Source organism: Dromaius novaehollandiae, chromosome W, assembly GCF_036370855.1.
Source record: "Dromaius novaehollandiae isolate bDroNov1 chromosome W, bDroNov1.hap1, whole genome shotgun sequence".
Taxonomy (NCBI): Eukaryota; Metazoa; Chordata; class Aves; order Casuariiformes; family Dromaiidae; genus Dromaius; species Dromaius novaehollandiae.
Genome location: NC_088130.1, coordinates 46,330,168 through 46,348,257, shown reverse-complemented (window position 1 = coordinate 46,348,257; position 18,090 = coordinate 46,330,168). Strand labels below are relative to the sequence as shown.

Sequence of the window (18,090 nt, the reverse complement as noted above, 5' to 3'; positions counted from 1 at the left end):
CATTTTCTCACCCGTGTAGCTCCACCCAGCAACTGAAAATGTGATTCCAAATGGTGTTTACTAAAATGCAGAACAATGCATGCTGTGAATAGAAAAAGTTTCATACTAGTGGCGTTTGTGTGTATTCTAGGAAGGGATATACTATTTAAAGAAGTCACAATGTCATAAAGAGATGGTGAGTGGTATATAATCTGTGCATGCCTACAGTTCATGCAGGCAAATATCAAGTCCTTTTAAGTATTTCAGATGAGAGTATTTTAATTTATTTATAAACCTCACATACTCTGGAATTTTATTAGTCTGCATTCCACTCCCAGGAACAAGTTCCAAAGAGCTACAGGAGTACAGAAAAACATAAAGGGGACTGCTATTTTGGGACTGAATACAGGGCCTAAAAAGTCAGGTCACTGAATGAGGGGTTATGGCCTCTTAAAGAAAAAACAGTATCAGGTACAGGAGAGCACTGTCTGCTTTATAACTAGAGGCATGATGCAGCACTATGTACATGAATGAGAGAAAGGCAAAGGACTAGACAAGTCTGCAGTTGGTCTTAGTAGAGGGTAAGGCTGATACCAGTGGGAACCTAAACATTTTGGCTCAGTTCCCTCTGTCATCTCAGTCGTGAAATCCCTCTAACACTTCAAGAACCAAATGTGATGTTTTTCTACTTTCAAGTCAAAGTGAAAATATAAAAAAGAGAATGATATACAGCCTAAATTTCAGCCCCATATTTCCATGCCTGAGCTTCTCTCAGCACTAACTGTAAAACTCACATATCTGCATTTGCCTCTCAGTTTATAGTCCAAAGATTAGAATGGTAGAAATCATCATCCAGCAAAGGAAAAATAACCTCTTTAAAGCTGCTCATTTTGCTCAGCTCAAGCTTTCAGGCTTCAACATTATTTTCTCTTTCATATTTGAAGAATTGTGACAGGAATATTATATCTGCTGTCTGAAAGAATAGCCTACAGATCCATATATTCCATAGCTACCCTTCTTCAGGAGGTATGTCATGTTTATCTCAGAATGCCATTCTTCTATACCTTACTACAAGTGCTTCACTGTGAAACTGTCCTCAAGCCATTTATAGCCACCTGTGAGTCAAAGAACTTGAGTTCAAGAAATCTGGATGGTAACAATTTATCTAGGACACCTGTCATTTCAAGATCTGTCTGTAAGGAACCTGACACTCAGCAGGACATGGCAAGGCTACGCACACTGAAATGCCACTGCGACTGCAGTGTTCCTGTAGCTGCCATACTGGAGCAATGGCAGGGGAAAGAAGAGCAGTAACCTTTGCTCTCTAAGGACACGTCTGTCTGCAGAATGCTGCCTGATTTGTGTCTACCATGTATGTTAAACATCCAGTAAATCTGATCTGGTTTTGGCATTTGACATTTTGGCATCTGATTTTGGCATTTGACATTTTGGCATCTGATTCTGGCATTTGGTGACTTCAAGATCAATTCAGGTTAGTTTGTTGTCCCTTCTAAATAGCTGTCAGTTCTTGGATACAGTTACATCTTTTGTAGATACTTTGCAAGAGGATACTTACATTCTATAAATGAAAGGTAGACTAAACAAACTGAAATGAGTTTTATCTTGGAAATTATATGCCCAGCACAGAATTCAGACCTGCTGCACAATTCCACACTACCCTACAAACAGGTCTTGAATTTACTTAGTTGCAAAAATAAATCAATTATCAATTCATCAATCACCTATCACTGGCAAGGTAGAGTAAAAGAGAACTAAACTAGGATCTGCACTGTATAAAGAAGAATCAGCATCTCCACATCAAGAAATTACTTCCATGGCAAGGGAGTGATATTAGTCAGAGACAGGGACCATTTACTTTCCAACTGTATTTGTCTTTCTGAGCAATTTCTGAACAAAAATTAGATAGCACTTGAATTTTAATTAACTGTACTTATGCCTTTCCATCACTGGCAAACAGTGTTTGACCAGTGTTGCAGACAGTTGCCTGCAATAATATAATCACCGAAAATGAGCTTGCCAAGGGATCTCAAGAGACTGTCTAGTCCAATACCTTGCTTTGAAGCAGGAGAAATATGCCTTCATTGTTCATGCCAGAGGTTTGTCTTGCATGTTCAGTAAAAGGCGGGGTGGGAAAGACCTTAGGGAGAATGGCAGAAAAGGAATGTTGTTATCAACTGCTAAGAACTGAGTTACAGGATGTATCCACTGCACATCCCAGTCTTTGGAGGTGATTATGTAGTGAAAAATGAGGTTCACCTCTTAACATTGACTGTCCTGCAGTACTTCTTCGGTCCATGTCTTTCACACTTAAAATTATTTATTAATAAAGATGTGGCCCAGTTTCTCCACTTCTTTGCATGTTTTTGAGCAAGGATTATGTGATGGCTACAAAATGCACGGTGCATCAATACATTCTATGGATGGCCACAAAAATTAAGAGGATAAACAATCTTTGAGGATTTAAGTTCAAAGAAGAAATTAGCCTAAATCCCTTTTATCCTTTCTGTCCTACTCCCCACAAATAGATTCAAGACATGTTCATCTCATCCCTTTCATTCAGAAACAGCTATTTTAGCTGTTGCTACATCCAGCTTGATAGTAGTATGCTTGGTTGGTTGGCATGTTACCTTTAGGAAACTTTGCTCACAGTCTACAATTTCGGGCCTGCTGGTCCTTCTCCCTCAGCTCAGAAGTAGGTTTCTTTCATCCTTCACTTTGTTTAAGCCCTACAATTTTCACTGAAAAAAAAAAAAAGAACGCTCCAAGCCTTCTGAAACTCAGCTCTCTGACACTGTCTTTTTGAAGTTAGACACACACACACACAACACACACACACACACAAATCTAAAGCTGGTAAAAATGATTGCACTGCATTTAATCAGAACACTACTACTAATCTGAGTTGTGCTCCTAGAGAGTCTAGAGGAAAGTTGCACTCAATTCTATTTCTTCATGGGTGATTTTATATGTTCTTAATTATTTGTATATCTAAACTCTTGCCCCAACAAACTAACATGTTTATGGCCCATTAGCCAAAATGCAATACCATAATACTTGGATAGATCATGTCTTACTACAAACTCTACCTCTAACTAGAAAACCAAGTGTGTCATGAGAAGTTCCTCCATGTCATATGACTGGACTGGCAGAAAACTTGCTAAGCTGTCTTTTCAGAAACACAATACTTTCCATGAACTTTATTTCACCTGTGTTAACATTACTGGTATCAAACACCTGACAAATGAACTGCCAAGGCACAATTAATTGAATACCTAAAAAGCGCCAAGAACATTAAAGCGGGGCTAACAACAAATACCTGTAAAGGCTAAAAATGATACGTTCTGTGCCTTCCATTGAGAAATTGGATCAAATTCAGAAAGAAGTCATGGAAAGAGATGTGCTTGGGCAGAGGAAAGGTTTATGACAATGTAATATTGAAACATAAATACTAAGTAGAATCAGTCAGGCAAAAGTGTCAGTGATACTATTTGAAGAACTGCTGCTACTCCTAATAAGTAAGAGTGAAACCTCACTATTTATCTCCTGTTTGGTGAAGCAGTGATAAAACTTTCAACTGTGATATCTGATGCATGTCCAGTTAACACATTTGTAGTTGCATGTCTATATATAATAGCCTGTTAGCAGTTTAACACTATACCAAATCACGATGAGTCTCAATGAAGCTGTTTATTTTCAGTCTAAGTATGACTGAACACTCTATATAGCAGTCAATGGAGCCAGTTTAGACTTGCTGAGAATCTGGCCCGAAATTCTTAGTCTTAGCTATTCTGGTGAGAAATCTATTTTCAGCAATATGTAGACTGAAAAAAACCTTGTGTCACACAGTAAGTATATTTAACCAGAAACACAAATAAGGTAACTTCCCAGCCAAACAAAGATGCATCATTAATGACAGATACAAAGATAAAGATAACACAGAATGTTTTTAAATAAGCCAGTCCCCTAATATGGACTCAGCATATTTTCCTCCTGCAAAGCTTTTTGCAGAGGTAAGTCATTAGTTATTGACAGCCCATTCTGATATTAATTTTAAAAAACTGTCTTGGTTTCTGCAATGCAAAGGCTCAGCAAAGGGTACCAAATCTGTGGAAAACAGGGTAATAAGAACAAACCCTGAGGATGAAAAAACCCTTTACAGAAAGGTGTAGGAGTAACTTTGTTTACCTCAGCAGCCCTGTGTTTCTGTGGGTAGACAGTCAAACCCAGAGACCACATTTTAAAGGGGTCTGTAGCTGTTTTTTCCTTGAACATATGCAATTCATACCACATGTGTCCATCTGTAGGATAATGCCCAAAGTTAATCTGCTCTTGATGCTAGGCCTAGCATTTGCATGCACAAGTGATATGCAGGGACCCATTTGCACTTACATATGTAGAAGATGACATTTTGAAAAACTGGCTTCTAGAATCATTCCTTCTGTGAATGTTATGCAGCCATCTGTACAAAAGTAGCAACCAAATACTTTGCCATCAGCAGTGTGCTAGCCTTTCAGATGTGACTGGTAGGAAGGGTTTTTTTTCCCCCTTTGTCCATACTTCGTTTCAACAGAAAATTGGGTTTTTCACTAATAAAATTTTCAACATAATGTTAGAAATGTAAGTTTTCAGCAGAATCCTTCCTTTTCTCACCTCTGCCAAATATGATTGATCTGATAGATGCTATGCATGTTCATGCCCTGTGACTTCAGTTTTCTCTGTGGTATTGTGATCAGGGATTCTTGTGACACATTCTAGCAGCTCATCAAGACAAGTGTGATCTCATGAGGGACTGTGGCTTACAAAGAGAAGCATCACCGCAGATAGCACAACAGCATTTTGGAAAAAAAAATCAGCATTCTCTTTCTTCTCCCACACAAGAGAAATCCAATGAGGAAAGAATTTTCTTTCAAATTCATTTTCAGTGAATCTGAAAATCCAAACTTGCCACATGAAGGTACATCATTCTTCCAGGTGGGAACTGTTCCAGAAGAAAGAAGGTTTTTTTCAGAGAAAATTATTGTGACAGATTGTCAAAGAGATTTCTTTGCATTAAGATCAATGTAAAGTCAGCTGCTTAAACCAGGTACAAACTGGTCAGTGCTCTGCTCTCAATAAAATATGCTGTGACTTGATCAATGGTGTGGATGGACGAAGTATGCAATGAAAGAGGCATGAAGGGCAGGACCTCGGATGATGAGAACCACATGTGGAATCCACGGGTCACGCACTATGCAAAATGCCCAACATGTTAAACCTCTCAGAGGTTACACTGTTCGGACTCTGCAGTAAGCCTAGTTACAAATATTAAATACGCATGGTGCATGTTAGATTACATCTGACTCAAATAACCAAACATGGGTGATGGCCAATGAGAGAAGCCATCACAGACTCATGAAAACAACAGCGTGGCAATTTTCCAAAATATGCTGAAATAGCACACATGCTAGGACAGGTGTTCTCTACCTCCTCAAACTGTGCCAGAGAAGTTAATTAGAAAAGTGGAACAGTAACTTCTATTTGTCATATTAATCTTTGTAAATATTCATTCCATTTTATCCTTCCTCAGTATTTTATGGGAGCAAAATCATGTGTGTACACATATACACAGAACAGCGAAAGATGGCATTTTTTCAATGAAGCATAATCACTTATATATTCTTTCAATCTTCTGCTGGCTATACTCTGTGCACAAAAACAATGAAACTGTTTATATAAAGAGAGTTGGAGTAATTGAGAACAAAAAAATAGAATGAAAAGGCCTTCTACACTTTACCCATGTATTTGGGATAAATTTTGCTCTCAGTTACATAATTACTGGTATCTGTTGAATCAAAGTATTTACCCATGAAGCTGAAAAAAAAAATTACTCCTCCTAAGGAAATGTTGCTGCAAACCAACACCTCTATAGGGAAGAAATGTTGTGTTAGACTTAACAGCCAAGATGCCTGACAAAGTCTATGTTCCCTTTAAGAGGAGATATTTAACATCTGACATTTTTTCTTCCCTCTTTCCTTCACATCTTGCCTTTACAAGAATACTGAATGCAAGAGAAAAGCAATCATATCCCACTATGGTAGTGCTTTTTTCTCCCATCCCACTTTCACAGCATTTTATACATGCTTTTTGATATGCTGAATTATTGCAAGACAGGATGCAAGACAATGACAAAACATGATCTAGAAGCCAGCGGACTTGGAATTTTGTTTTGTATATGTTTGAAAAGTGCATTTTAGCTCCCAGTCCTCAACTAACAGCTGAAATCTGTCAGTAATGCTTTGTTGTTGTTACCAGAAACCTTTTTGAGTCAGGTTTTAGGGAAAGACGACATCAGGTAGGTGACAGCTTTTATGAAGTATATATTTAAAATCATTTCCCCCATTTTACACTGACATCCATTTCCATAGAAACAGAGGGGGAAATGGACCATTAGCATCCACAAGTCAATTTAAGCTACAATCAGTCAATTTCTATCACTGAAAAAGACTTTGAATTAGTGAAAATGGCAGTTTTAAAATGACCCTTAAAAAATCTTTTAAAGTATTTTTCTGTACTAGCTAATCTCAGTCTTGGTGGAAGAGAGTCACAAAGGCCACTTAGAGCCAGCAGGGAAGCAGAAGGTGAGGATAAGAACTCTAGGTCATATGCAACAGCTGAAGTAAAAAGCAAAACAAAAGGCAGCTGAAACCTCAGGGTACTAAAGCCCCAAAATTTAAAAGTCAGTTTAATATTGCATAGACTTGCTTTAATACAGTGACTTTTTAGTATCTTTATTTGAAAACCAAATTCTGAAATCCCTTTAACTGCTGCAAATACACTCTTCAAGAATCAACTTTCCTTGGATAGGTGCACTTACAGGAGAGAAGCAGACATCTAGGTCACAAGGATATTTGGTTAATAATCATGTATGTTGTGATATGTTGTTACATCAATGCAGTCTATCCACGAAGGCGTAAAAGATGCAATTCCAAAGTATCCTTTGCTATGCAATTGTAGAATGATGAGTTACAAGAATGCTAGACTCAAGGTCTCTTGAGATTATGGCTTAGCAGTATGGTACAGATATGAACCTCACACTACTTTTATCGTGGCGTAGCTCCATTGCCGTTAATGATATTTCTCCTGCTCTCTAAGCATGATAAGCTTCCTTTGTGGGAAATCAAGGCAATCAAAACTAGTTTTGCAGTGGCTGCTTTCAAGCTTAAGTGTGTGTGTATTGTGCCCTATTTGCACATTATATCAACCACAACATTCTATCGCCATTTTTGCCCTGTCTTTTGTATGCAGTTTATAGTCTCTACGTGTTCTTTATGGAGTGTGTACCCACTGTGCAAGGCTTTAAAACCATCAGCTAGAAATCTGTACTGCAAAATCATACTTTTACTTGGAGATAGAGCAGTAACATTTCTGCATAGCATTTTGGATGCCTAGGGCTCAGTAGTTGCTCCTTTCTTTGGATGAGTTTGACTCTCTCCACAGATGGTTAAAGGATGAAAATTACATACTTAGTGGAGTTTTTTTTCAGGAATTCTGCCTGATTTCTACAGTGCATTGATATAAAGGTCAAATTCCATCAGCTTCTGCCAGAGAATTCTCCGAATTTTGTTGCTTTTTTTTTTTTTTTCCAAGACACACAGTAAAACAGAACACTTGCCTTAAAAAATGTTCCAACTTTGGGGAAATTTCTTAATTTATTTTCTTCCAAACTAAGCATTACCTTTGTATAGTATTTGTTGACTTCTGTATTTAGCTCCTTTATTTTGCATTTAGTCTTCAGCATTGGGTTGAGTCCTTTTTTTTCAGTCTCCAAAGCGCTCAGAAGTGAAAAAGAACATCGTGTTCCTGCAGACTGCCCAGGACACATGCTTCACAGCTATGCCAAGTTTGCAGCTGACCAATTGGCCTACATCGCAAGAAGACTCATTTTCAAAATTTACAATCGTTTTTTTTAATGTGTGCCAGATAGGCCGATTCACTGTGAGACTTCTTTGATTTTATTGACGTTTAGAGCCTCATCCAGTTCCCAGTGAAGTCAATGGGTGCCTTTCCAATCCGCGTAGCAGTACTTGGATGAACCCGTAAGTGGGCAGAACTTTTTCCTGTCACCTATTTTACCCTCTGAGACATTCAAAAGATCACCGGTCCCTCATTTTGTGATGTTGGATAATGGTATTAATCCTGGAATTTACAGAATGTGAAATTGCCAAATTAGAATATGCAACTGGCTTAAACTAACAAATTCCACACATTATGCCTCTCATGGAAATGGCAATGCTAATGCTAATGGTGTTATTCTGTTTGATTTGTTCCAGAAATAATGTGTGCCTTTTAAGATCCTTAAGTCCTGCTCCCTGAATGTGGTTGGCTTGTCCGGATGAAGGGAATACATGAACAAGCAAACTTTCGGTATCATTAGTAGAATTTTTATAAGAGTGGAAGCAGGCATAATTCAACCATAAAATGTTTTCATTAGAATTCAATGTCTGAAACTATTTCAGACTGAACATTTCAGTTTACAGAGCATATAAACAGACTTCTGAAACTCAGCATTTGCAACGATGAAATCATAAGCTGGAAGACTCCAGATCCAGATGACATTTGAATCTGTAGCCAACAACAGCATCCACTCTGCAAAGTAAAACCAACAGGGGAGCAGCAATATTAGTACATGCACTTTAAGCACAAGAAGCCTGTATACTGTAGATGCCCTGAAGCCACTTGTCAGATAAATGCAAAAGAAAAGTAAAAATAATAAGAAGAAAAGAACTGAGAAGTTCAGGGCTTTCCATTCCAATCAATCACCCAAATATAAGTGGGAAATGAAAGGAAATGAAATGGAATAATGCCTCTCCCCATTTGCTAGGGAAATTCTTTTAGCAAGCTGAAACACTGCCATACTGGTACAGCATACATGAAGAGGAAGGAGGTGGAAAGATATCTTATTCACTGAAAGAACTGGACTTTTTGGTGCCCTGCGTTCCTCTTCCCATCTGGGTCTCATCCTCCATTATCCCTGGGCCATTACAAGGAAATATGCAGAAGAGACAGAAATTACAAAGATCAATTCTTAGAAGAAAAGAAAGGAGTATCTGACCCATAGAAGAGTCAGCACACACCACTCCTCCTCCTACACTTCTGGTGAAAGATCACAAACTTCTAATGATTCCAACAGATTTGAAATTGTCATTCTCAGGAATTTCTGGTGTCTGAATTCAGGGCTGCTTAGGACCCTAGATTTGTTAAATTGATAGATCTTTGTGCACATTAATTTGTCACAGGACTGTTCACTCCAGAAAATTATTAGACCAGCACTCCCGACAACAAAAATGTCCAAAAATGGACAACAAAAAGTTGTCTGTTGTGTGTCACAAAAGGATGTGATGTCTGAAATGGAGCTAAATTAAGGGGACATATCAAGAAAAGCTTTTAGTAGTGATGTCTACTGGCACATGAAATGCTACCCCAAATGTATCAGTGGGAGAATCACTTATATTGCTACTGCTGAGGGCACTTGAGAATAAGCTACATGGATAGGCTTTATTTTGGCATGAAGAGCATGAACTCAAAGTGTAACAGGTCCTTTCCATCTCCACTTTCTTCACAATTTAACATAATTGAAGGTGTATTGTTAGAAAAACTGGCAAAAGGTACAGAAGTGTTTTTCTACATTTCTGTAAAGAATAGGGGAATACTGTGGAATCCTAATCATAATCCTGACATTATAGTTAAGAGGAGCACTGCCTAATACCAAGCAAGTATGGAAGACTCCAGAAAGAAAGGAAGAATAGATCTTCCCCAAAAAACAAGCATGGGGAGGATAAAAATCTATGACACTGCTATCACTTACATTTGATAGTTTTCTTTGTAAAATGTGTTTCATTCTCAGTTGTTAGTATTGTTTCCCAAAGAGGAAAAAAAAAGCCAGTCATAAAAAGCTGACAGAATTGTCCTGTCTCAAATAAAATGAGAAGAGAAGGCCAAAACCAGGAAAAGCAATAGACCAAAATACCTGAATAAGTTTCTTCCACAAGAGATTATACTTTTCCATTTACCAACTACACCTGTGAGAAGGAAGGCTGCACAAAATATCCTCAGAACAATGCACTGGTAAGGCCAGTGCATTGATTTGCCCCTGCAGTCACCAGGACTGCAGTTACAGTCACACTGCTGATCTTTAAATGGAAGCATGAACTGAACTGCAAGGCAAATGGAAATGGCCCTAGAATGTGACAACACAACTGGCTCCTCTGAAATCCTAACTGAGGTCACAATGATACTTGTTTTGATCATAAAATCCCCTCTTTAGGAATATTTATGAAAAAATGAGCCAAATTCTCCTTTTAGCTTATTTGTAGCAATGGTGTTTTGAATCCTATAACAGAAGCAGATAAATGCTCAATTAATAAATGAATGGTTATTTTTCTGAAATAATATCAGGTTTCATATGGGCGAATAATTTGTTTGGAAAGTTGCTGATAAAAGTCCTAGACACAGAAGAGGAACTTGTAACTAGCTCCTTGCTCAATTACTTTTACTTTCAGCACTGCCTCAGATAATATTCATACATTGCCCACTGAAGAATTCCAGTTCTCTTTGAAGAGATAAGCATACCCACTGCCAAGATGTTCTCATAAAAGATTAAAGTTCCTTTCCATATCAACAACAAATTAGTCATTCATTTTCACACTGTTGCACTTTGGAATCAGAAAAATATAAATTATTAAATATTTTTATACTCCACTTACAAAAGCAACTATTTAAGTTAATTGCTAATTTGAGTGTGGCTTAAAAACAAATGAGAAAATGTACTGTAAATGTTAGCACTCAAATACATAAAATGGATTCTACCAGGAACAATATTAGTACTTAACTGTATTTGGGGAATAATTCATGATAGGAATAAGTCTTAATACAAACAGAGTTATTGCAAACTTCATTTTCCTACATAGTAGTATAAAAACGGATCAAGATATTTAAGATACTCTTTCTGCATTACAGATGCCTTATAACTAAGACTGTATTTTCTTTCCTCCTGTAGTGGAAGGTATTTTTACTGGCAGACACAACAGTATAGTTATATGCACTTGTGCCTATTAAGAAACCTGTGTGGTAACCCAATGACAAAATTCAGTGAAATCTTATCTATTGACAAGATGAATAATTATGACATGAATATTTAACACTAACTTCATAACATCCCAGAAAGGGAATCCTTTAAACAGATCTGTCTGCATTACACTCTTTTACCAGCAATGAACTGAGATACATAAATAACCTAGTGGCATAAATAAATGCATGCTGGTTCACTTCAGGTGAGGATTAACAAGCAGGCTTCAGTAGGGCTCGGCACAACCACATGGCACTAGGTGATTTAGTTCCTTTGTGGGACAGGATATTACAATAGTTTTCTATGGAATAAAATGTCCTTTCATACAGGAAGGGTAGGTCCTGAGATTACAAGGAATGTTTAATGGAATGTATTCTACCTGGAGTTATGATCCAAAGCAGTGGACACATCTAAAACGAACATCAGTCAGCAACTTTGTGGCATGATGTAGAGGACTGTGCCTGCCTCTTAAAGGAGTCAGTTCTATGAATTAAAAATTATATTACATTATTTATGAAATAAAAATTATAGTAAAGCCACCACAGAGAATGTTCTTTTTTTTTTTTTTTCTTATTCATGAATCAAACTCCCATCGGACTGAGTTGGTGATCCATCACAGTGCCACATCAGGATCTTGTCCAACTCTTCTGTAGATAAGGCAGCTCCAGCACACAGGCAGTGGCCAGATGAGGTGGACAGAACTAAACAGAAGCACAATCTTTTATACTTTCCACTCAGACTAACAGTGTAAAGAAAGGCTGGTGTAAAGCCAGGACTGTTGGACTGGCAAAGACATAGATCCACCACATCAGACCTATGTTCCATGGGCACATATGGGAAGAAAGAAGTTGTAAGCTAATTCTGCTGTTATCATGGATCAGGTGCAGGATGGAGTTCATATGCAAAGCGTGAGCACACCTGCCACAGACTGGCCATGTAGGTTCCTAGCAAGTTTCTCAGCTTCGCTCTGCTTTCTCTCAGCAGATCTGTGTATGTTGCTTGACGCATCCTGAAAGAAAAGTCACTGCTACTAGCCAGAGTCTAACTGCAGGGCAAGCGCCAGGACTCATGCTCCTCATCCTGGAAGCCCACAGTTTGATCCTAAGTCTGACTCTTAGTAACCACCTTTTACAAACAGCCCTGGAGCTGGTAGTCTCCACTTCCCTACTCTACCAAACTGCACCAGTGAATCAAGGTCAAGTTGCAAGTAAATCCCAATAATGCCTACCAGTGAGCAAGGAGTAGAAATAGCACTGCAAGAGTTTCCAGGATTGGGCATGAGCAGTGTAGAAGCTGTATGGGGCACAGAAGGGGAGCCGGTTATCCACAGTGCAATCATGACCAAGTATGAAAACCAATGGAATCACTCCTGTACAAACCAAAGCAGAATCTGGTCCAAGCCCTCTACGTACCTTTCACCACACAGCTCTGTGGAGCGGGCCTGTTTTTGCAATGCCTGCTCCAAAGGAAAGCAGAGCTGGGGCTTGGATCCCAGCATCGTATCTCTCCACAGGGCAGATGCCAATGAAAAACAAGAGCAGTGGATCACGCCTGTTACTCCAGCACTGATACCAAACCTTCAGTCAAACTACTGAAGGGATCTGCTTTTCTCCTGGAAATGGTTACAGGAGACGTTTTTTCTCCCTTTTCTATAATCACACTGGCCTCATCACCCAGCATAGGCATGATGCCATATGTAAGCAGTCTCAAGGAGGTCTCGTTTGACTAAGACAGCCAGGGAAGCGGACTGAAAACCCTGCTGTCTTCATGGAGGGAGGGAGGACTCTTCAAGAAACACTGAAGCTTCAGAATGAATACTGGTGTGGGAAATAAAAACCTTTATTTCAGAATACCTCCAAAAACTAACTCCCTACTGCTTTTACTTGCCAAGGCTGACTAAGATCCCATAAAGCGCTGATATTATATGAAATATAGCACTATGAAGGAAACAAACTCACCAGGCTTACTGGAATTATTTAATTCCTGTTTTAGCTGTTACACTACTACATGGGGCCCAGATACATAGATCAGGCATCCATCCAGCTTGTTCCTGCTCCCACTATAAGTGCTGGAAGAAAATCAAGTTTTAACGGACTATGTTATATGACCACAGTCCTGACAGAGAGATGTCAAGCTTTATTAAAGGATCCAGAATATATTATATTCTCCAACACACAATAAGGTAAGATTTCCAGCCCACAGTACAAAACATCTATAGACTATAAGCTCCTTGACTTTTCTTTTAAACAAGTGGGGTGATTTTTTTTTTAATTCATTATTCCATAACCCAAGAACTGAAATGCTATTCTAAACATCCTCTGCATTATTTTGTAGATCAACAGCAATCAAAGAAAACCCATAGTTAAAGACATAGGTGAAATTCACAGTGATTCAAAGTGGGTTATCTGGGTTACAAATTAAACCAGCCCCATCTTCTCCCAGCTCTCCTGAGTGCAATACCATGGTGCAGCACATACAACACAACATGCACTGCTCACCCAGACCTCCCTCTGCCTGCTTCTTCTGAAAGCAAAATCACTCTCTAAGGAGAGCTGCTTACAACTTCTTTCAAAGGCAAAGGTACCACACATACTCCTATAACAATTTCCATGTGGCTTATATTAGCCACATTTTTGCTCTCCAGCTTCTTCTATTTTGCTGTTATTACAAGCAACAAAGCCAGCTGTAACTAGACTGAGGCAGGTAATGCAGGTAAGGCATATCACAGGCTCACCCAAATTAGAGCTTCTCTGGGTGACACTGAAGTCCTGAATGCTTAAATTACTGTAGACCTAAATGCCTCTGCACTGAACAATGTACAGACTTTAAAGAGAAGTCACCCTTGCAGGGATACTCGCCCTCCCTGGACCACCATTTTCTGCCTTCTGGCCTTCCAGAGAAAAAGGATCATCATCCGCAGGTGCTGCATGGCAGTCTGAGAAGGGGGATTAGCTTCCCACAGTCCAGCCCTTTGGCAGTTTTGAGTTCAGGAACATACAACAGCAGCCACAGTTTCAGAACATGTCACACAGCTGTAATAGCACTTCCTCTCATGAGCTCCTAAGAAAAGGTTTGCTGTACCAGCAATTCTTCTGTATTGCTTTTAACTGTGACAGCCCTTACGGTGCACTTCACCATATCAGTCTGTTCTTACACTCTCTATACATTCTCAGAAGAGTTGCTCCAAAAGATGTTCACTTCTCCAATGGTCTTTTTGTTATATCCAAGCCATCAGCACCTTCTCTTTCTAGAAGGACTCATGAAAGTCAGACCATTTTTCCTGTGTCACATCTAAGACTTTTTTTTAATATGTTGACTGTTGTCTCAATCCATTTCTGTACTGAGTTCAGCCTATTTCTTATGTCTTCGAGGCTGTCATGAGACACGCTGCATGATCAGACTTACGATATGACACAGCTGATGAACTATAACTTCCCTAAATTCCTTTACTTTAAAAAGTGATGCTTTAGGAAGCAGGCCAGAGGGCAATGCCATCTCTTAAGGAGCTGGTGAGCTAACCATAAACCACAGCTGCATCACATCAAGCGATCTCTTCAGCAGCCATTTGCACTTCATAACATGGCTTCTGCTTCAGGCTGCCTGCACAGTCAAACAAGGGCAGTGACAAAGCAAACCCTGCTCTGGACAACATAACTCACTTTCATCATGATCTCAGGGGATCATGGTATCTTTGCACCAGCCACTGATTTTTGCTTGCCATCCAAACCCATGCCCATTCAAAAAAAAAAAAAAAAAAAAAAATCCCCAACCCCCTAAACAAGTACCAAATACTGCCTGAGACTACATGGCTCTGTTCTAGGAGTTTTTCCCCCTCTTGTAAAGGTTGTTAGGAAATACTCTTGTTCCAAAGTGCATTTCATAGCAGAAGCTATATACAAGTGAAGTATTTGTTCTCATATGAAACGTGCAACAACAACGTACAAATTGGTGGATAAAGGGCAGAGACTATCAGCCTTATCTTTGAATTTCCATGCTTTTCCTCAGACCCCAAAACCTTACTTTAAAACAGTGGTTTTCTTTCCCCCCCCCTTTTTTTTTGTGGTTTAACAGATAGAGTCATAATGGGAGGAGGTTTTACCGCTTCTGCTGCATGTAAAAACATTAAATTATTCTGTTACTCTGAGGCTCACTGATAGGATGAAGATGCCAACTGAACACTAAGGATAGCGTTTTCTTGCTCTGCCAGTAACAGAGGGCTTCTTTGGTTTGGTTTTTCAGTTCAGCAAATTCCTGATGCAATTGTCTTGATATGAGCTCTTCAAATTTTTACCTCCTTTTCCCCCCCCAAATAACACTTCTTTTTCCTATTCTTTTATTTTTGCAAATAAAGTAATTTCTAAACCACTATTCAATTTATACTAAAGTATGCTAACTCAAGCACAGTTCTCAGATTCTACTTTTCATGTTATTAAAGAGGTGTCCTAATAGAATATATCAAATAAATACTCTTATGGAAATATCGCATACAAAATATTGGCTCTACTAGATTCAAAATGAAAATAAAACCAATTCAGATTTCATATAATCACAGAATTGCAATTCAATTTAGATTGGAAAGGACCTCTGAGGGTCATCTAGTCGAGCCTCCTCAATTCGCTCCGAACAGAGCTAGCTTCAAAACTAGATCATTTAAATGAAAAGGGGTCCAAATACTAACTGCTCATATAACTAAGTGCTTGTTTTATACAAATGCTCTACTGAAATAACAGGCAAAGGGAAAAAAAAAATAGAAGGCTTCCCCTAAAAGGAGTACTGTGTCCAGTGCTAGGCTCCCTAATACAAGAAAGACATGGAGCTATGGGAGCAAGTCCAGCAAAGGGCTACTAAGATGATTAAAGAACTGGAGCATCTCTCATATGAAAAAAGGTTGAGAGAGCTGGGACTGTTCAACCTGGAGAAGAGAAGACTTAGGGGGGATCTTATCAACATGTATAAGTATCTGAAGGAAGTTATAAAGAGGTGGGGGCCAGATTCTTTTCAGTGGTGCCCAGGAACAGGACAAGAGGCAAGGGCCACAAACTGAAACACAGGAAGTTCTGTCTGAACATAAGAAAAAAACTTCTTTATTGTGGGGGTAACAGAGCACTGGAACAAATTGCCCAGAGAGGTTGCAGAGTCTCCATCTTCGAAGATATTCAAAACAGTCTGGACACGATCCTGCGCAACGTGCTCTAGATGACCCTGCTTGAGCAGGGGGATTGGACTAGAAGATCTCCAGGGGTCCCCTCCAACCTCAACCATTCTGCGATTCTGTGAGAAACAATTACACATGGCATGTGTGGGTATGTATGCCTGTGCATGGAAGACACCCTGTCCTATAGCTGCAAGGTAGAATTGGTATAATCCCTCTTGGATTCACTTTGCTGTTCTTACCAGAGGAGTAGGTAGGAACAGTAAAGACAATTTGCCACCCTGCCCTGGCTCTTGAAAAAGTGAGGCAAGTGTTTCTGGCCTTCATCTTGCATTCTTTCAACTAATTAAGGTTTAAGGAAGCCTGATTTGGTTGGGTACACCTCCTAGCATCCACATGATCATTTTAGGCTTGCTAGAATGACAGCTGTCATGTCACATGACAATATTTACCAATGAAACAAGCTGAAGTTTTGTTGCTCTGTGGTTAGATTTCAGCAGAATACCATGATAAAGCTAATTAATCATACTGCAAATTTGTTCCAAAGTCAGAAAAAAATGAAAGCTCTGGCCCATCAGATTAAATAGCAACAAGTCATTCTTGTTTATTGCTTCAATAAAAAAAAATCCCTAGCAGCAAAAGGAAACTAAATACACATTTCTTTTGGCCCTAAACTCCTACTGGCTTCACAGGATGGGCCCTAATTTTATATTTGCTTCCTAGTACTGTAGTTGTTAGAGATGTCACTCAAGATGCATTTTATGTAAGAGCAACAGTTATATGTTCCTGCCTGACAGAATTTGGATTATTCATGCCCATATTGTAGTGTATTTCTGAGGCCTGACAAAAACACATCTAAATTGGCGCACTTTCCAAGGCTTGGTCTTGCATCTTATGCACTTTGCAAAAGAAGGGAAGGTGCTGCCTATCTAGTAGCCATATTGAGACTTACTGTGATTAGTCACTCTCATGAAAAATTGATTTAAGGGGCCACGGTATCTCAGACAACTGGTAATAAAGTACAACCTTTTCCATCTTGATGTTACTGGAAGAAACTAGACAACTTTTATTCTATATAAACTGGTACCAAAGGACTGGATGGTCTCAACCTAATTTAAACTTCATCTGTCTGCTACTCTGTCTGCTCACTACTGCAGGAAGCAAATTTCCATGTGATCAGCTCTCCATACTGAAACCTACAAATGAAGTCTTTAGGGAAACATTCTTAACAGAAAACACAGCTACAGATGGCCATGGAAATTTAGATACATTGTTAGTCCTAGGGGTCTTATTATTGGTCGGGGCCTTATTCAGACAATGCTGATAGACATCAGGTGCACAAATGACACAATGTACGTGAAAACTTGCAAGATTACCCTGCATGCTGCACCACTTGTCTACATAGAAAACATGTGAGTCTTGAATGGCTGTCAAGCCTAGACTTTTCTATCAGTGAGTGCACAAGCACTGAAAGAGCAGAGGAGGAATTACTCATAGATTTCATAAAAATCAGAATCTATGTTTATGTAATTTTACTTGGATAAAAGATAAACACAGATGTTGCATTTGCAGATATATTTATAACATTATTTTATCAACTATGCTGTGTTTCAGATATGGAAAAACAGTGTCTATTTATCTGTCTTAATAATCTGTAGATCTAAAAAAAAATCTTTTTCCTTTAGATTTAAAAAGTTTTTTTGACAAAATGTAGATTTTCATTAAAATGTTTAGTTTGTTGAAAATTATGAGACTAAAGATTGCATAAAAAATCAACTTTCAGATGACTAAGGACAGTTTGCTACAAGCAAAACATTTTAAAGGCTTTTCATAA

General features: G+C 38.8%; 1 long non-coding RNA gene across 11 annotated transcripts in view; it reads right to left on the bottom strand.

Moving 5' to 3' along the window:
• The window catches only part of LOC135324153 (uncharacterized), a 155,403-nt gene that overhangs the window by 132,546 nt on the left and 4,767 nt on the right, over positions 1 to 18,090 (bottom strand). The window contains exon 3 of one of the 11 annotated variants that reach the window (XR_010385497.1): positions 7,131 to 8,625. The exons of 8 other annotated variants lie outside the window; for them this stretch is intronic. This is a non-coding gene — a long non-coding RNA (uncharacterized LOC135324153). Of the gene's footprint in view, positions 1 to 7,130; positions 8,626 to 11,524; positions 11,588 to 16,165; positions 16,376 to 18,090 lie in introns of those variants that run through there. 2 more of the 11 variants (XR_010385506.1, XR_010385504.1) reach the window with 2 other exon arrangements.